The sequence below is a fragment of the Rattus norvegicus genome, chromosome 9 (assembly GCF_021556685.1).
Source record: "Rattus norvegicus strain SHRSP/BbbUtx chromosome 9, alternate assembly SHRSP_T2T, whole genome shotgun sequence".
Lineage (NCBI taxonomy): Eukaryota > Metazoa > Chordata > Mammalia > Rodentia > Muridae > Rattus > Rattus norvegicus.
Genome location: NC_141542.1, coordinates 51,949,612 through 51,970,000, shown reverse-complemented (window position 1 = coordinate 51,970,000; position 20,389 = coordinate 51,949,612). Strand labels below are relative to the sequence as shown.

The 20,389-nt window shown below is 46.0% G+C and overlaps 1 protein-coding gene and 1 pseudogene across 2 annotated transcripts in view; both read right to left on the bottom strand.

The window, feature by feature from the left end:
* Amer3 (APC membrane recruitment protein 3) overlaps positions 1 to 1,005 on the bottom strand; it is an 11,954-nt gene extending 10,949 nt beyond the window's left edge. The window contains exon 1 of one of the 2 annotated variants that reach the window (XM_087567245.1): positions 360 to 1,005. The gene's annotated coding sequence lies outside the window, so the exon portion shown is untranslated. The remainder of the gene's footprint in view (positions 1 to 359) is intronic. The other variant, NM_001399352.1, reaches the window with a different exon arrangement.
* On the bottom strand, positions 644 to 13,997 carry Rcbtb1-ps1 (RCC1 and BTB domain containing protein 1, pseudogene 1; annotated as a pseudogene).
* Positions 13,998 to 20,389: the final 6,392 nt, after the last annotated feature.

The following is a 20,389-nucleotide window of genomic DNA, read 5'->3' as shown; positions in this document are numbered from 1 at the left end:
ACCACCCACTCCCACACTGTGGAGACAATGGGCCCTATGGGTGGAGGTCCTGGCCCACGTCTTCTGAGGGAGCCCTGCCAAGTGGACAGATGGACCACTATAATCTTCCCAGACCCTTCGTCTCGGTGACAGGGTTTCTCCCATTCCCTAACCCAAACCTAACCCAATAACTGCGCTCAGCCCCAGGCCCCGAGCATCCTCTCTGGGCGCAGCGGAGTGGATGGAGTGCTCATCTGGGGCCCCTTCTCTCTCCCACCCATCGCAGAAAGCGCACTCAATAATTCCCCGGTCCCCCTAGCTCCCGACGAGGACTAGCGAGGCAGGGACCAACGCAGCCTCTCGGGGCCTCAGCCACTTACCGCCGGGGCTGGGGAGTGTCGCAGGGCGCGGCCCTGCCCGAGCCAGGCAGCGAGTGCGCGCCCGAGCCTCGCGTCAGCACCACGGCCAGCTCCAGGTTCCGCGCCGCCGTGGGGGGCGGGCCTCCGGGCACCCGCGGGCACCACCAGCCGGAGCTCCGCCGCGCTTGGGAGGGCGGGGACCGGAGGACGCTGGCGAGCAGCGGAGGAGCGAGGGGACTCTGCCGCCACTGCGCCGCCGTCGCCAAGAATTGCTGGCTTTGTTCTATCTCTCTCCTTCTGCCCACCTAGATGCTCCCATAATGCTGTGGGTTTTGCATCCCTAAACCCCTGTGGTCCCCAGTCCGAGGCGTCCGGTGTATCCGGACACTACAGGTGTGGGTGCCCCGCCCTCTTGCATCCCGAAGGTCCAGGGCCCGCTGACTCCAGCTCTCTCCAAAAGACGATGTCACACGCAGCCTCTCTAGAAGTTCTACTGAAGACTCTGGGTTCTGAGGCTTGAAAAAGGAGCAAGTCGATGTGGGGAGGCAAAGTGGGGTAGTCTAGGATCTTCCTTATGTCCCCTTCTTGGAGCTGATTTCATTTTGATTTTATTCTTGGAAGAAAAATCATAAAATAAGAGACATTTCCCTTCCAGGCACTTACTGTGTGGTCTTTGGTGCTATCCCCTGCCTCAGTCTTGAAGACCAAACAGACGCGATTTGGGGAGCCCCTCCCACAGAACTGAGGACAGGACTCCCAGGTTGGTCCAGTGTCCAGGGCTGATCTGGAAGGTGGAGATAAAGGGTGAAGAAATTCTGCTACCGTTTAAGTGGACTTGTCACCTTCGCCGGGTAGAGCCATGGGTGGGGAGCTCAAATGCTTCTGTTTGTGAAAGGCTGGTCTCAACAGGGGGCTAGCTGCAAGGTTGAGTGGGCACAAAGCCAGAGGAGTCAGTTAGGATTAGTCTGAGATCCAGGGAACAAGAGGGCCAGTGACTGACAAAGGCCAAGCCTCTCCTTGAGGCAGAAGTCACCCTCTCTGTCCTATATCTAAAAAGCCCCAGCACTCAAGGTATTTCCAACCGTTTGGTCTGCAGTGCTTTGGTTAAGCCATAACCAGTTGAAACTTCTCTATAATCAGTCAACCGAGTCGAGAGGGACTCCCTGACAAGGTCTGCCAGCCAAGGAGATGATCCACTTCTAGATAGCTGCTTTCTCCACAGTGACTAGCTTAGCTACACAAACCTCCCATTAAGTGCGTGGTACCCAGCGTGGATGTGTGCACATGTGCAGGAGTTGCCTGTGGAAGCCAAAGGTTGAGTGTCCCACTTTGTTATTGTTTCTGGACAGGGCCTCTGGCTGAGCCCTGGACATGCATTTAGTTGGTCTGGTTGGTTTCATTGACCAAGGATCATCCTCTTGCCCAACACTTCCCCACCACACACACACACACACACACACACACACACACACACACACAGCCATAGGATTCCAGACCTGTACTGTGGTACCTGGATTTTATGTGGATGCTGGAGATTCAAACCCAGACACCCATGAGTGGTGTGGCAGGCTCGTTAATGGCTGAGCTGTCTTGCAAGCTTCCTGCTATATTTGAAGTGTGACTGAAACTGTGTTCTCTCTTTTCTTTTCTGGCACTGTTTCCCTAGCTACTGGATTGCCCTGAGGGCCAATTCTCTGTCCATATCCCTTTCAGATTTCCTACACCATGAGACCAAATGAGCCAGAAGTCTATGGTGCTAGTGGATCAGCTGCATTAGTGGACTTGCAGAGTCGGGGTCTGCAGCCATGAGGAGCCCACATCTAAGGGGTCTTGGGGAAGAAGGCATAGGTCGCCATACTGCTCCATACTGCTGAGGAAGGCTGACAGAGTTGGGATTGTCTGTCAAAAACAAACTTCAGTAGTGTCAGTTTGAGGTGAATGGTGGTTGGGTGGGGAGGAGAAACCATAAGACTAGGGGTGGGCATGGAGAGAGGCGTTCTAGTCCTTGGAAGAGACCCGTGCAGAAGGATAACCTGTCCAATCCCAAATAGACTATCCGATGGAGTGGCTTACCAGCGGTTTCTTTTAAATTTTATTACAGTTTAGACTGTTCTGTCATATTTTAAACAGTAAATAGTTTTTTTATTTTTTTGTGTGCATATGCATGTTCATGTATGTGAGGGTACACATGTGCATGCAAATAGAACGCACATGGATACGGGTTTGTGTAGAAGCCAGAGGCCACTATGACTGTCTTTCCTCAGACACCGTTCACTTCAATTTTGAGAGAAGGATCCTCCCTAAAACCCAGGACTGGCAGATTCAGTTAGTTTGGCTGGCCAGTGAGCTGCAGGATCCACCATGCACTAGCACTAGGATTTCAAGACACACACACACACACACACACACACACACACACACCTGGCTTTTTTGCATTGAGCTGGGAATTGAACTCAGGTCTTCATGCTTGTCTGTAAGCACATTACTGACTGACCTGTCTCCCCAGCCGTTTTAAACTTTACGTTTAAATTTTATCTGGTTCTTTAATCACAAAAGCTAAATAAGTAAATTCTTAAACAAGAAGTGAAGAAAATAAATGTATATAAAAAATTAGTTCATACGAATGAGAAGCCATACAAGATTACAGAAAAAAACAAAACAAAACAAAACAAAAAAATCTCCATTTTCTTTAGTGCCCTGATAGGATTTTAAATTTCTGATGACAGTTAAGTGTGTATTTTCCTCTAGGTAACATGTTTGTGTCATTGAAATGTCTGTACCTTTACACAATTTGCACTGAGATATTCTAAGTAAGTTGACCTTATCCACTGAAATAGTTTCATATCTATTTCAAAATGGTATTCTTATACTGACAACATCCCTAGTGTCATCTCTTATCAAAAGGCGAATCAGGTTAATTAGTAATTAGAGAAATAGAAAAAAGTTAACAATAGTAATTGACACAATGGAATAACTTTTGCTGGGTGTAATGTTGTGGTAAAAATAAAAAAGGGTGCAACCGGTTCCTGCTCATACCCTTATGGTCGTGCTCTCACTAGTTCTGGTTCCATGGGGCCATTGGAACTGGTGCTAATTGATCTCAGCAGCTCCACCTCGCCCCCAAGTACTCTCTGACCCAGGCAGGTGCTCCTATGCCAGTTCCATACAGAGACCGCCTTTCTCAGGCTCACTTACTGTGGACTCTGTTCACATTTCCAGTATCCACCCCCTAACAGTTATGGTATAAACTCCCAACAATCCATTAAAATCAGGACTCAACAAACTGTAAGCCAACAATCAGATTCATACGTTAAATTCTCAGTCACAATACATCCACACAATAAACTCACAACCAATTGATAAAGATATAAACTGCCCACCTAATAAGATAAGTTTGCCTATAGAAATCCATCCCAGCTACCTTGGCAATTCAAGACGACCCGGATCTAAGTCATCCTGCTCTGTCTCCATCTTGATTCTCCTTCCTTCTCCTCTGCCTTACAAAAGCTTTGTCCCCGCCTTATTTTTTTACTGTCCAATCATGGCCTTGACCTAACTTGTGCCAGCCTTCACCTGTATATAGACATCAACCTACAATGTAATAATGAGATTTTTGGAATGTGTACATGCAGAGACACGAAGAAACGCTGGGAAAACACTAACAACTGGAGTTTCAGCTAATGATCAGAACTTTGTTTAATGGTGCCCCTGAGAAGAAACAGAAAACATTGAAAAACAACATTCCAGTTATCAGCGTTTCCCCATGTTCTCTGATGCAAAGTGAGAGCCACACTCATCTGTAGGTAGAAGGGTCTGTTTGAAAGTGCAATTAGGAATTAGGTTGCTCTGGAAAAGTAGTGGTAGTAAGCTCTCCTTTAAGATCCACAGCTTTACTGGCCCTGATCAGCTGGTAAGATCTCCAGTACTAGGCCTGATTTCCCTTCTGTTGAGAGGGCCTTGAATGCAGTCAGTCGGCTGCTGGTTACCACAGTGACATGAGAGCCACTATTTCATCTTGAATGTTACCTTGTCAGGCTGGCCATAGAAGAGGCATCACAGCTGGCTGGTACTGCTGGTTGCCTCCCTCCCTTGGTAGTTCGCATAGCACCTTCTGGTACTATGAAAGCTAGATCTTAGGAAGCAGGCTCTCAGGTAATACTCAAACCTTCTGAGTCCTCTGTTGAAGTGTGTGGTGTCTTCTAAAATAGGGAGTTACCATCAAACTCTGGAAGGTGACCAAGGACAATAGCAATGACCTATATTTTAGGGGGAGTCCCTTGGGTTCCCTTGATCAACAACTTGAAAGGGAGTTTCTTATGTCTGATCCTGGGATTTTTTTTTCTTTTTTTCGGAGCTGAGAACCGAACCCAGGGCCTTCCGCTTACTAGGCAAGTGCTCTACCACTGAGCTAAATCCCCAACCCCTGATCCTGGGATTTTTGTTAGATAGTCTATGGTTCTTTTGGGAAGCACTGTCAGGCCAAGTGAGATAACTTAATTTAAGAATAGAAAAAAATTAATAAAATGATTCCTAATGTTATTCTTATATACTCATAGACACCTAGCCCAACCCACCTCCTTCCAGTGGCAGTCGATGTGACCAGATGCAGAGCTATCCTTAGCCAAACAGTAGGTGGAGAGAGATCCCAAATTGGAGACCTTCACTGGGTCCTTCCCTCCCCTTGGAGCTCTGGAACTCCATGGAAGAGGGGGAGGAAGAAATGTAGGAGATAAGTGTCCAGGAGGCAAGGAGAATGCAGCCCACAGACAGCAACTAGTCAGGATTCATAGGGGCTCATGGAGACCAAAGCAGAGCCTGTGTGGGTCTCCACTAGGTCCTCTGCGCATGCATTACGATTGTTAGCTTGGTGTTTCTGTGGGACTCCTAACAGTGAGAGTGTGTGTGTCTCAGACTCCTTCGTCTGCTTTTGGAGCCCTTTTTCTCCTGCTGGGTTACCTCACTCGGTCTTGATATAAAGGTTTGTGTCTACTTTTATCGTCTCTTGTATGTCACGTCCAGACAATATCCCTGGGAGGCCTGCTCTTTTCTGAAGGGACACTGGAGGACAAATGGATCTGGGGGAGAGGAGAGATGGGAGGGATTTGGGAAGAGTGGAGGGAAGGGAAACCGGTGGGAATGTATTGAAAACAACAACAACAATAACAAAAAAAAACAAATAAAATATATACTCAAAACACACAATACATATACATATATGTATTGTATTGGGTGTAATTTTATGGAAATATAAAATTATTTGATTCCTTAAGGCTTTTTTCAAACATCCTTAGTGTCTTCCTCTCCTCTCTCCCTGAAGAACACTGACACACCCCATCTGGAAGTTCTGCATTAGTTTGTTTGGTCTGTTTGCTTCATGCAATTGCGCCTGGTGCACACACAACTTTGCATATTTGCCTATGCGTGAAGGTCAACTTGTCTCCCATTATCATTGCCTACCATGTCTGTGGAAGGTCTGGAGCTGCTTTGGCTGGGTAACCAGCTGGCTCTGGGAAACCCCCACTTCAGCCTTCACACTGGAATTACAGGTAAACTCCCCTGCACTGTGTAGGCTGTTTGTATAATTTAGACTTTCATGTTCAAATATCACCAGTCTAGTTGGCTGCACCCTTCGAGGTACAGAAGTTGGTTTTGAGACAGGAGATTCTTGGTGTAAGTATTAAAACATCTCGTCCGGATTGAAACAAGGTATGAGGGCAGAGAAGTCAGCATTTGAATGACACAAGGATAAAGTTAGCAATGTATGAAAACATTATGCCCACCACCTTCTTGGATCTGAGGTTTGCTGCCTTCAAACTGTTGTAGAATATGTTCACGCCTTATCTCTGCAGATGTCGCCTGCTCCTCCCTTTTCTACATTATCCCTTCTGAAGCCTCTGTTCAAGTTCCTCGTTCTCTTTTTGGTGACTCTCTATCTCTCTCAAAATGTTTTCTGTTTTAAACTTTTAAAAAAAATGTTGGCGGTGGTGGGGTGCTGCTGAAGGTAGTTCAGTGGTTAAAAGCACTTGCTGCTCTTGAAAAGGACTCAGGTTGGAGTCTCAGCACCTACATGAGGACTAACACCTGTCTAAAACTGCAGCTTAAAGAATCCAGTGCCCTCTTCTGGTCTCTACAGGTACTGCATGCACATGGTACACACACACACACACACACACACACACACACACACACACACATACATGCAGGCAAACATCCATACACATTAAAATAAATAATAATCTTTAAAAAATCTTTTTGATGCCTAGCAAGCGCAAGGCCCTGGGTTCGGTCCTCAGCTCCAAAAAAAAAAAAAAAAAAAAAAAAGAAAAGAAAAGAAAAAGAAAAAGAAAAAAATCTTTTTGAACTGGTTTAGATATAATCTTTCATTTTCCCCTTACTCGTTTTGTGACCTTTCCTGTTTTGCTGAGCTTTGAACATTAGTTATTATATAATTCACTTCAGAGAATTTCTTTACTGCCTGTCTTCTTTACCTGTCTTTCCTGACATCAACTTTTTTTTTCTTTTTCTCTTATTTTTCTATAAAACTGTATCTTTTGGTTCTTCTTTTTGTAGTACTGGTGCTGGAAACTAGGATCTTGTGTTTGCTAGGCAAGTGTTATTCCACAGAGCACCAGCCCCAGCCTTGTCTCTTTTGGATTCTCTATGTTTCTAAGACTCAAACAAAACAACAACAACAAAATGTTTAATGTTAAACACTTCTTGCTCTTTGTCTGCCTAAGCCTTGAGTCTCCTGTTTACCTTTTTTTCCTGTCTTTTTGTGGTCTCATAATAATTCATTGTGAGTTTTGTGCTTTTAGTTTTGTTTTTAAAAAAAACTGCAGAAAGAATTAGAATTTATTTCATGAGGGTTTTCCAGGGGGGCTCTGCCAATCTGGGGTGTTTGGTGGTGGTGTATGGCAAGGCTAGGGATCTGCTAGGAGTTCTATAACATTCTGGAGTTACAGAATGCACTGTCTGTGCTGGCTACACTTAGTTTTATGTCAAGTTGAAACAATGTAGAGTCCTTGAGAGGAGGGATTGTCAATTGAGAAAATGTCTCTATATGATCCAACTCCAGGGCATTTCCTTAATTAGTGATTGACCCACCCTGGGCTGGTGTTCCTGGGCTCTATGAGAAAGCAGGCTGAGCAAGCCATGGAGAGCAAGCCAATAGGCAGCATCCCTCTGCATCAGCTCCTGCTCGAGTTCCTGACCTGACTTCCTTTGATGACCAACAATGATATGGAAGTGTAAGCTAAGTAAACCCTTTCCAATGATAACCCTAAGATACCCCCATGTCTTTCTTTCATTCGGGTGCTAGGAATTTCAACTCAGATCCTCATACTGAGCTATCTGCCCAGTGCCAAGACCCCATTTTGTTTAAAATGTATTAAGCATCATAATCAAGTTTGGTTTTTCTACTTATAGAACTACAAATTCATACAACAAAAGACTTCAGGTCAGGATTTTTTTTTTCCCTCTCTCCAAACACTCTCAAGATCAAGACAGAATATTTCTTTGCTGATGTCAACAAAAGGGTTTTGTATTGTTCTTACCTTAGGGTCTGCCGTGCTTTAAAACTTTAATTCCTCCCACAGTCATGTGACTCAGGGGGCCCATGTGAGGTCACTAACCCACTGGGCTCCTCCCTTGTCACAACATTAAAGCCCTTACAAAAGAGGCTTCACAGGGCTGGCAAGATGGTTCAGTGATGTGAGTAAGAGTGCTTACTGTGCAATCACGAAGGCCTGAGTCTGAATCTTCAACATTCATGTCAAAGACAGACCTGGCTGTACTTGTCTGTAACCCCTGCACTGCGGGACAGAAACAGGTGAATCTCAGGAAGTCACTGGCCAATCCAGACTAGTCAAAATCATGAACCACTAGTACAGTTGGAGAGTCTGAAGCAGCCAGGCAGGGAGGAATGGAGAAAGACATCTGATGCTTTCTCTGGCCTCTACATACATTGACACAGGCACACATATGTGCATATTCATATGCACAGAGAGAGACAGAGACAGAAAGACAAAGACAGAGATAGAGACATAGAGACAGTGAGGGAGACAAAAAGAGAGACAGATGGGGTTGGGGATTTAGCTCAGTGGTAGAGCGCTTGCCTAGGAAGCGCAAGGCCCTGGGTTCGGTCCCCAGCTCCGGAAAAAAAAAAAAAAGAACCAGAAAGAGAGACAGAGACACAGAGATACAGGGACTCCTCACAGCATTCTGTTTTCTGATTTTCCATTTAAGCATTCAACATTGCTTCCTGCTAAGAAACTGTTAACACGGGGTTGGGGATTTAGCTCAGTGGTAGAGCGCTTGCCTAGGAAGCGCAAGGCCCTGGGTTCGGTCCCCAGCTCCAAAAAAAAAAGAACCAAAAAAAAAAAAAAAAAGAAACTGTTAACACTATCTATGAGTCATGGAGACTAGATTTTCTTTTTCCTTTTTAGAATTGTAGCCTGGAAGAACCAGAAGTCAGTCTCTCTCTGTCTCTCTGTCTCTGTGTCTCTCTGTGTCTCTCTCTGTGTCTCTCTGTGTCTCTCTGTCTCTCTCTGTGTCTCTCTATGTCTCTCTGTCTCTGTCTCTCTCTCCCTCTCTCTCTCTGTCTCCCTCTCTCTCCCTGTTTCTAATTTTTTTATTATTATTTGGGAGAGGGGCATGTTTTGAGTCAGGGTTTCTTTGTGTAGCCTTGGCTGGCCTAGAACTAGCTCTATAGACAAGACTGGCTTTGAACTCACAGAGATCCATCTGCCTCTGCCTCTGCCTCCTGAGTGCTGGGATTAAAGGTGTGTGTCACCACGACCCAGCTGTGGAGACTAGGTCTTAACCAAATACTGAACCTTGATTTTAGACTTCCTTGCCTCTGGAATTGCAAGAACAAATTTTTATAAATAAATTTCAATTGTTATAAATTGCCTACTTTCTACTTGGTTAGGGTTTCTACTTCAATGATGAAGTACCACAACCTATGAGGTCACAGTTCAGCACCAATGGAAGTCAGGGCATGGACTCAGTACAGTAATCAAGTCAGGACCCCGGGACAGGAACTAAAGCTTAAGCCGTGGAGGGATGCTGCTTACCACCTTGCTCCCCATGACTTGCTCCATCTGCTCTTCTGCCCAGGATTGGAAACATACACAGTGGGCTGGGCCCTCCACACCAATCACTCATTAAGAAAACGCTCCCACAGATTTTCCTATAGCAATTTGGTGGAAGTGGGTTGTTTTGTTGTTGTTGTTGTTGTTGTTGTTGTTGTTGTTTATTTAGTTGGTTTGGAGTGGGTTTTTTTTTTGAGGGGGGATAGTTTTCTGTTTTGTTTTGTCTTTGTTTTGTTTTGTTTTTCTAAATTGATAACTTCCTAGACAACTCTAGCTTGTGCGGAGTTTTAAAAAGCCAGCCAGGAGAGTGGCCACAGAAACAACCGACTAAAAAGTTTCCTAGCTGCTGTGTCCCTCTCTCCCTCTTTCCGATGGCCCCACCCCAACCCTACCCCTGCACAGCCCCTTTCTTCTGAGTTGTGGTCTTAGGGATTATTACATCAATGCCCTCATCCAGAACAGACAAGTGTTCCATTACTGGGCTCTGTCCTCGACTTGATTTTCTTCAAGTAGAGATGTTGTTTGTTTGTTTGTTTGTTTGTTTGTTTGTTTGTTGTGTGCTGGATTTGTGGTAGCATCTGTCTGGCACAAGGTCTCATCTGGTGCTCCTGGGAGTGGCCTAGTGAACTGAAGAGAGAGGGGGTGGGGGGAGGGAGGGAGGGAGGGAGGAAGGAAGGAAGGAAGGAAGGAAGGAAGGAAGGAAGGAAGGAAGGAAGGAACCAAAGTCTTGGCCCTGTGGCCTTCTGAGCACTGACAGATTGGTAGAACTCACTTCTGGTCAGGCTTTGAGTGACTGGTTTCCCACCTCACTCACACAGTTCCACTATCTGATTTCCAGTTTTCTGCCCCTCTCCACATGCCCTAGGTCTAACTCACTATTTTGTGACACAAGAATGCAGACCTTCAGTGTCTGTGTCCCCCTTATAGCAGACCTGTTTTCATTGTATGACTTCCTCAGAGTCAGGCAGGCAGTCTCGGAAGGACGCAGGAACAATGTGGGCAGTCCTTCCCAGACTCCCAATCTGGCCATGTGGGGCCTGCTCACTGCAGACCAAAAGGGAAATAAAGCTGTCCAATCAAACAGCTAGACTGACCTGCCTCGTCCCGGCAAGATTGCTGGAACACAGGAAGGGAAAGAAACCCTGAGTGTAGACGCTGAGTAGTCCCAGCCCTATCCCAGCTAAGATATCTGCAAATGTCTCCCTCGTGTGAAGGAAGCGTTCACTACCCTTCCTCTTATTTTATTCGATCGATGCTGCGTTCACACGATAAAGATGTAAACAGGGCTGAGGGAGCAAGGCAGGGTGGGCGGGGCAGGTAAAGCACGGCTGAATAATCGTGAAAACTGGAGTTCAGATGGACTGAAGATTCGCAGAGCCAGCCGCCAACTAGCTAGGCTAAACCAATCAGTGATGTAGTCTAGGCTCAAGTGGGAGACCCCGCCGCAGTATGTAAAATGGAGAGTGATTGAGTAATATGAGTAATAGCCCCCTAACATCAGCCTCTGACCTCCACGTGCACACACGTACACATGCATGTCCAACCATGCACGCGTGTACCCACACACCGCACACAAATACACCCAGATAATAACTACAACTGAGCTCAATAGTTTAAGGAATCCTTCCTTACATAACATTTTGTTTTTCCTGGAGTTGACCATGTAAGCGCGTCTTTAAACTGCTCCTTTTTCGTTTCTAGGACTGTTGTGGCTTACACTGTGAGTAGTGAAAACAAACCGTGTATTTTCTTTTCTTTTTTAATGATATTTATTTAAGAGTGCACTGTAGCTGTCTTCACACACACTATAAGAGGGCATCAGATCCCATTTTACAGATGGTTGTGAGCCACCATGTAGTTGCTGGGATTTGAACTCAGCACCTCTGGAGGCACAGCCAGTGCTCTTAACCACTGAGCCATCTCCCCAGCTCAGTGTGTTTTCTACACCGTCAAAGGCATTCCTAATGTGTCTGCCTCTCGTTTTCCCTTTCAATACTGTGCTCCTGGCTCCTTTTCTGCCTCTGTTGAGCGTTGCTTGCTTCGTGCATGGGCTTTGTCCTGGGCTTTCTCAGATCATTTCTCTCTTTCTCCGTTGACTCTGGCTTTGCTATATAATTTCTATTGTAGAAGCTTCTTTAGGTAAAGTTCCACACACCGCCAGTGTCTGAAACGACTCTCTCCTATCTTAAATTTGACTGATCATTTTTACTGAGCTCGAAACTCTAGGTTAGGAATAACTTCCCCTCAGTATTGTGAAAGCACTGCTGCTTTCTCTACCGTCTTCAAGTCCTTTTTCATTATATGTATATTTTTTTAATAAATGATATTTATGTGGAATTAGGTGGGTACTCGTGTGTCTTTGTTACGATTTCATTGCTGTGAAGAGACACCGTGACCACAGCAACTCTTATAAAAGAAGACATTGAATTGGGGCTGGCTTACTTGACCCACAAGAAGCAGGAGAAGACTGTGTCACACTGAGCTTGAACACAGGAGACCTCAAAGCCCGCCCACATAGTGACACATTTCCTCTAACTAGGCCACACCTCCTAATAGTGCCACTCCCAATGGGCCAAGCATTCAAACACATGAGTCTCTGGGGGCCACTCCTATTTAAACCACCATAGCATGCACATGGAGGTCAGAGGGCACAGCATGCACATGGGGATCAGAGGACAACCTCTGTCATCTGTCCCCACCTTCTAAGTCTTTTGTCCTCTGCTGCTAAGTACACCAGGCCAGCATGATCTCCATGGACTCTCCTGTTTCCATTGCATCTCACTGTAAAAACACTTAGAATCTCAAACATTTCATCCCATTTGACATGGGTCTTGGGGATCCAAAGTCAGGTCCTAATGTTTGCAGAACATGTGCTTCACCCACTGAGCCATCTCTGCAGTCCTACTGTGGCTTCTCCCATTCCCCCCACCCCTGGAAACTTTTAGCTTTGTTCTTGGTGTTCTGAAACATACCCATTATGGTGCTTTGAATATGCTTGGTCCAGGGAGTGGCACCATTAGGAGTAGGTGTGTCACTGTGGGTATGAGCTTTAAAACCCTCATCCTAGCTACCTGGAAGCCAGTCTTCTCCTAGTTGCATTCAGAACAAGAGGTGGAACTCTCAACTCCTCTAGCCCCATGTCTGTCTGGATGCTGCCATGCTCCCACCTTGATGATAATGGACTGAACCTCTGAACCTGTAAGCCAGCCCCAATTAAATGTTCTTATAAGAGTTGTCTTGGTCATGGTGTCTCTTCACAGCAGTAAAACCCTAACTAAGACACCCATAATTAACTTGAATTTGCTTTTCACCCATTGAACTGAACGCTTGCCAAATGAGTTCCTAAGATGTGGATGTTACACTTGGGGGGATTTTCTTGAGTGTTTTCTAATTCCCTTTTCTCCTTTCTGTAACTCCTAGGTTTTCTGATTTTGGTTTGGCTTGTTTGTTTGTTTGTGGAACAGGGTGTCTCTGTGTAGCCCTGTCTGTCCTGGAACTCACTGAAGGTCAGCCTCAAACTCACAGTGATCTGCCTGCCTCTGCCTCCAGAGTTCTGGGATTAAAGTTATGCACCACTACCACTGGGCTTAATCCTATAATTTCTAACAATGCTTTATTTGGTAGAGTTTTTTTCCCCTATTTTAGCTTACATGACAGACATATGTCCCTGTTACTTGCTATTTCTCCTGGCCATGTGCTCAGGGTCCATCTCCTCTCGTGGTGGCTTCCTCCTCTCTCCATCTCCTTTCTTCTCTCCTTGCTTCTCTCTTCCTGCATCCAGAGCCAAGTAAATGAAAATCTGCCTCCCTCTACCTATCGCTCAATCACAGGCGTTAGTCTTATATTGACCAATAAACTTGGGGAGCATGGTTACAGAGCATCATTTGGTGTATGTGAGGTTTATGGTCCCTAAGGATCTCCTCATCAGAAGAACAACCAGATCTTGGGGACCAGTATTTAGCATTTGAATACAAGCAGCATGAGACCAATCTCCCACAGGTCAAAGAAGCTTTATAGACAGGAATATATTCCCCATCTGCTCAAAACCTCACATCAGCACTCTCTGGGCTATCAAATTCTTTCCTTGGTGACTCTGTAACTGTTAAAAAGGCTTCGTGCTCTTCAGACAGAAGACACCTTCTGGCCGCAGAGGTAGCTGAACAGACAAAAGCATCACCAGTTGCAGAAGCTGGGGAAGTGGGAGGATCGTAGACTGACCTTGACATTGCCCACACATGTACACATGCACACCCTGAGTTTTGGCAGCAGGTGTGTGGGTGGAGTGACAGGCTAACGATCCTTCCTGTTCCACCAAGATACGTGCTGTGCTTAGCAGGTTATTTTCTTTGCCAGTTCCCAGCTGTCTCTGTGTATTAACTCCCCCGGAACAGAGCAAGCTAGAATTAGAGTTAGTGTCGGGATATGTGCATACCTATAAATAATTTGGTCCACATGCATTCAGCTCAGAGCCGTCGTTATCATTGAGATCAGCCAGTTGCCATAGTTTCTCAAGCCTAGCTACCCATTTCCATTAGAGCCGCACCTCCCTGTTATCCAGAATAGCCATGAATGAGATATGACCATAGGCAAGGCCAACCACCCTCTTACTATGTAACTGACTTGTAACTTTCCAAAGCTGATTTGCTATAGATCCTGATTGCAACCAGCCACAGGTGTTATAGCCACAAGCAAGTCCCTCTCCACCAGCCAACAATGTGAGACACAAGCTAATTTGGCCACCTGCTTGATCAAAAGAGCAGTACAGACGTGAATGCGAGTGATGCCTTGGTTGATGGTACCATTCCCTAGCTAGCTGCTCTATTATAACAACTTCATCTTCTGTGCTTAGGAGAAATGAGGGCCACTTCCACACCTAAGCCTTTTGATCCTATTTTTACATAAGGTTTCTAGTTTCTTGGGCACCAGTATACTCTGGTGTCTTAGTTGGGGTTTTACTGCTGTAACAGACACCATGATCAAGGCAAGTCTTAGAAGGACAACATTTAACTGGGACTGGCTTACAGGTCCAGAGGTTCAGTCCGTTATCATCAAGGTGGGAGCATGGCAGCATCCAGGCAGGCATGGTGCAGGAGGAGCTGAGAGTTCTACCTCTTCATCTAAAGACTGATAGGGAAAGACTAGCTCTTCCACACTGGGTGGAGTTTCAAAGCCCACCCCCACAGTGACACACTTCCTCCAATAAGCCCACACCTACTCTGACACGGCCACACCTCCTAATAGCACCACTCCCTGAGCCAAGCATATTCAAAGCACCACACATCTTGACCCTGGCTTCAAGCTGCTCTTACAAATAAGCTGACAACTGTTTTCATTAAACGGCTTCTTCAATTTCCCTGGAGTCCAATCCTTCTTCAACCTTCAAAGCCAGGTCTCTACTCTCTGTTTCCAAGGAGAACCCAGGCAAGAGAGGCAGACTCTACCCCTGCCCCAAGGGTGGCACCAGAACAGAGGCCTGCCTTGTGTGATGCTTCTACACTGAAGCAAATTTCCACTTTCTTCTCAGTGTGTTTTAAAAAAATCCAAGTTGCTGGGATTTATAGGTGAAGTGCACCTGAAAGCCTTTTGCATTAAGGGCATGGACCCAAGTCTGTGCGTTGTCAGAAGGTGGTGAAGCCTGCATGGGGGGGGGCCTACTGGGGAGGAGGTTAGGGCATTCGTGATGTACCCTGAGAAGAGAGAGGAACACAACTTCTTCCCCTCTCCCTTTGCTTCCTAGCTACCACAGAGTAGGCACACCTGTTAGCAGTGGCAGGCACAGGCCGGCAACACTGCTTCACACTGCCCCATGACTGCCTCACAGTGCTGCATGACTGTCACACTGCTACATGACTAACTTCACACTGCCACATGACCACTTCACACCGCTGCATGACTGTGTCACACTGCTACATGACCGCTTCACACTGCCACATGACCACTTCACACCGCTGCATAACTGTGTCACGCTGCTACACGACTGCTTCACACTGCCACATGACCACTTCACACCGCTGCATGACTGTGTCACACTGCTACATGACCGCTTCACACTGCCACATGACCACTTCACACCACTGCATGACTGTGTCACACTGCTACATGACCGCTTCACACTGCCACATGACCACTTCACACTGCTGCATGACTGTGTCACACTGCTACATGACCGCTTCACACTGCCACATGACCACTTCACACCGCTGCATGACTGTGTCACACTGCTACATGACCGCTTCGCACTGCCACATGACCACTTCACACCGCTGCATGACTGTGTCACGCTGCTACATGACCACTTCACACTGCCACATGACCACTTCACACCGCTGTATAACTATGTCACACTGCTACATGACCACTTCACACTGCCACATGACCACTTCACACTGCTGCATGACTACTTCACACTGCCACATGACAGCTTCACACTGCCACATGACTTCACACTGCTGCATGACTATGTCACACTGCTACATGACCACTTCACACTGCCACATGACCACTTCACACCGCTGCATGACTGTGTCACGCTGCTACACGACCACTTCACACTGCCACATGACCACTTCACACCGCTGTATAACTATGTCACACTGCTACATGACCACTTCACACTGCCACATGACCACTTCACACTGCTGCATGACTACTTCACACTGCCACATGACAGCTTCACACTGCCACATGACTTCACACTGCTGCATGACTGTGTCACACTGCTACTTCACACTGATTCACGCATGCAGTCTGAGGAGTTCAGAGGCCTCTACTCAGATAAAGCCGGGCCCTTGACTTCCTTGCCAAATGGAACCTCGGGGTAAGCCATCTGAAGCAGAAATGGGGTCTGAGGGAATTTTAACATAGGTGGAAGTGTAGACAGTTGATGGAGAGACATACCTGAGGACACAGGTGTGGGCTCCTCAAAGGAGACACACTTTGTCTTTGCAATGGTCACCAGACATGGGCAGATTCTGAAGCTATTATCTAAGACTTGCTAAAGACTCAGTCAGATGAAAGATACTCGGACAGGACTACAGTTGATGTCAACCCTAGATCAGAGATAGAAGTTAGAATATCTTCACTGTAAGCAGTCCTGTTTGCAAGATTCCCAGAAAATATTCAGGAAAGGAGAAAGGCCCTACCCTAAGTTATATATGTGCAGGCTGCCAGCCTGGCTTATTCCTTTTAAATATTTTTATTTGAAAATATTTGTCTATTTGAAAATATCATCCACATCATCACCATTTAGAGTCAATGTTAGTTGAGATCATATCCTTGATTTCTCCACTGGCCAGACAGAGGCTTCACCCAGCCTTCAAAGCAACGGCCTCTCCCTCCCTGCCTGTGTTTCTGTAAATCCCTCTCCCCTCTTTTATAACCTATACCGTAGCCACATGATACACTCTACCCTGACAGGCCCAAAGTAACCAAGACAAGTGACCGTAGACTGAAATCCCTGAAACTATATGTCAGAATAAACCTTTGCTTTGCTAAGCATTTTGTCACAAGGATAGACGCTAAGGACCACATGAAGCCTCTTCTATGCACACAGCCCAGTATCCCTGTCCTCATCCCTCCCTGCTTGGTTTTCTCTGCCCCAGCTGCCTCAGTTCTTTTCCATTCCTTACATGGTAGAGGACCCTTGTTACCCTGGGGCACTGCTCTCCCTTTAATCATCCACTCCATCATCTCTTTGCTCGAGTAACTCTTCTTCTGAAATGTCCCTGGACTCTCAAGACCCCATTCCCCTTCTTCAGAGTAATGCACTACCTTTTGTCCCTTCTACAACATTAGCCCACAATTCATCTTAATTTCTACTTTCATGGTTCCCAGCTTCACTATCAGGATCTGCTTGGTAAAGGCAGAATTGACTCTAGACTGCAGTTCACCCCAAGTGCCTGACGTAAGAGGCCAGTGTCAGACTAAAGCTTAAAACGTCTCGTTCTCAAGACCAGTGAATTTAAACAAGAGCAAAAGATGGGGAGAACGGGCTAGAGAGGTGGCTCAATTGTTGAGAGCCCTGGCTACTCTCAAAGACCTGAGTTCAAATCCCAGCACCCATGTGGAAGCTTACAATGATCTCTAAGTCCAGCTCTAGGGGATTTGAGGTACCCTTTTCTTTGGACCATGAGCAACAGAAACACACGGTCCACTTACATGTAGTCAGGCAACATACTCATACACGCAAAGTAAATAATTCTTTGAAAGATCAGAGGAAAAATTCTAGTGAAAGGCTATATTGAACAGAGTTTGAGAAAGGCCAGACAAGGGGGCTGAAGTCTGAGGTATGAGTGGGGGTTAGAGTGCCATCGCTCTTCTAGAGAACTCCAGTACACTTCCCAGCACCCATGTTGGTGGTTACCTGTAACTCCAGCTCCAAGGGACCCCACACTTCCGTTGGTCTCTGTGGTCACTAGCACTCTTGTGCACATACACATAGTAAAATTTAAATAAAATATTTTTATTAATATTTAAAAAGAAAGGCCCTTGCTGGGTGTGGTGGTGCACGCCTTTAATCCCAGTACTGGGGAGGCAGAGGCAGGTGAATCTCTGTGTGTTCAAGGCCAGCCTGGTCTATTTAAACCCTGTCTTGAAAAACAAAAGCAAACAAGTCCAGAGAGACCTGATAGTCCCCGAGAGTCACATTCGCTTCGTCACGCAGGAGGGAGGGAGTGACCTAACTTCAGAGCCACACAACCAAACTCAGTACTTACAAGCATGGGCCAGGCGCCCAGGGGGCTGGTGGGCTGGAGGAAGCCTGGAAGCAGAAGTTGGTGCAGATGCAGGGAGGGAGAAGGCTGCTCTTCCGAAGCCACACACGGAGCACAGCATGTGTGGACTGTGACAGACACAATGCCAAGCTTTGCCTGACATGGCCGTTAGGCTTGGTGGACCTTCCCTGCTCAGGCACCTTGAGAATCAGCAGGTTTTTTCATGCATGACTATTAGCTGCTAAAGATGGATTAATTCTGGCAGCTCACGAATCCCTTCATTATAATCGTTCCCCCAGCTCCTGCTTACTCCTCTCTCAAGCCTCCACATGCTGAGCTCCTTTCTGTGAGAGCAGCCTGGGATTTCATGTATATTCTGAACCCGTTCTGGGTATTCAAGCCTCACCTCCTGTCAGCCTGGTATGCACAGCTGGAGTCAAGACGATGAAGCAGGTGTCCTTTTTGAGAAACCCACACCTGCATCTTACCTTCTTGCTGATTATTATTATTTTTTTCACTCTTAGCCCTCATGGTTAACATTCAATTAAAATTAAAAGTCTGAGTTAAAATATCTTTTTATAAACTCCTACTTGGCTTCATACTGGCTTATGCTATTTCTTTTCTTTTTCTTTCTTTCTTCTTCTTCTTTTTTTTTTTTTTTTTTTTTTGCAGTGAAGTCAAGAATGCAATTTCTAAAGATTTAAGTTCCCCCAAAGATTAAGAGAATTCCTCAGAGCAGTTCATGGAACAGTGTCTCTCTCCCTAGTGCTACTAACAAAGGAGACATCAGATATGAAAAAGAGATTTTAAAAAAAAAAGTTGTACATGGAGGCTGGAGAGATGCCTCTCAGTGGTTAAGAGCATTGACTGCTCTTCCACAGGTCCTGAGTTCAAATCCCAGCAACCACATGGTGGTTCACGACCACCTGTAATGAGATCTAATGATGCCCTCTTCTAGTGTGTCTGAAGACAGCTACAGTGTACTTATAGATGATAAATAAGTAAATTTTTAAAAAAAAAAATTAGTGTTGTCACAAAAAATTAAGAGACAGTTCCAGGGGCTGGGGATTTAGCTCAGTGGTAGAGCGCTTACCTAGGAAGCGCAAGGCCCTGGGTTCGGTCCCCAGCTCCGGAAAAAAAGAACCAAAAAAAAAAAAAAAAAAAAGAGACAGTTCCAAAGTTGAAACACGAATGAGGACAAAACCAGAAAAATTAAAGTATATCATAGGGCTTGTGAAAGATGTAACTTACATATAATATGTATATGACTAAGTTTCCTATAATTAAAAAAGGCTTGACACAGGTCAAAGTTAAATACACTGGTAAGGGACTAACACATAATGTCCTGTTTACAAACAGTTGCAACTTACAGCAGCAATGGTTACATACACAAAATGAAGTCAGTTAAAAATTCCAGCACAAGGGTTGGGGATTTAGCTCAATGGTAGAGCGCTTGCCTAGGAAGCGCAAGGTCCTGGGTTCGGTCCCCAGCTCCGAAAAAAAGAACCAAAAAAAAAAAAAAAATTCCAGCACAAAGACGGGAGGAGCTGCTGAGACCTAATTCTAGCCAGGAGTTGGGCAGTTGGTGACCGATGTGGGAAAGAGAGTCGTTTTTCTTTTGGAGTGTGGCCACTGGTAATTTTCTCAGATAAATCCACATCCACATGCATATGGGCAACACTAATTGGACTCCGTGAATGAATGAATGAATGAATGAATGAATGAATGAATGAATGAATGAATGGGATTGAAATAGGATGGGAGTTCTTGAAGGGCATTGAGGCTGTGTGAAGAATGAATGTGACCAAGATCGTTGTGTAGAAGTATGCAAATTTTAAAGCCTCAACAAAAAACATTTTTATTGGAGAGCTTTGGTAATAGCTCAGTAGTTAAGAGCACTTGCTGTTCTTCCAGGGGACTCGTTTGGTCCAGAGACGCACACTGGGCAGATCACAACTGCCTGTACTTCTGACTCTGGATTTGGGGCTGACCAGAAGGTGACATGCGGTTCTGGGTGAGGATGACACTGTGTTTTGAGCGCATATCGTAACAGTATGAAACAGAGAAACTCTGGGACATGGTGGGCGCTCCGCCCACCCACCTACCCTCTCAGAATTGTTTCGGTGAAAGCTGGAGAAGAGGACAGTGGACCTAGGTTTTTGCTCAGCTTCCACGAGGGAAGTCTGGGTGGGCGAGAGGGGTTCCCTAGAGGCAGTTTGCCAGCGTCAGCGGTTGTCTGCACGTGCTT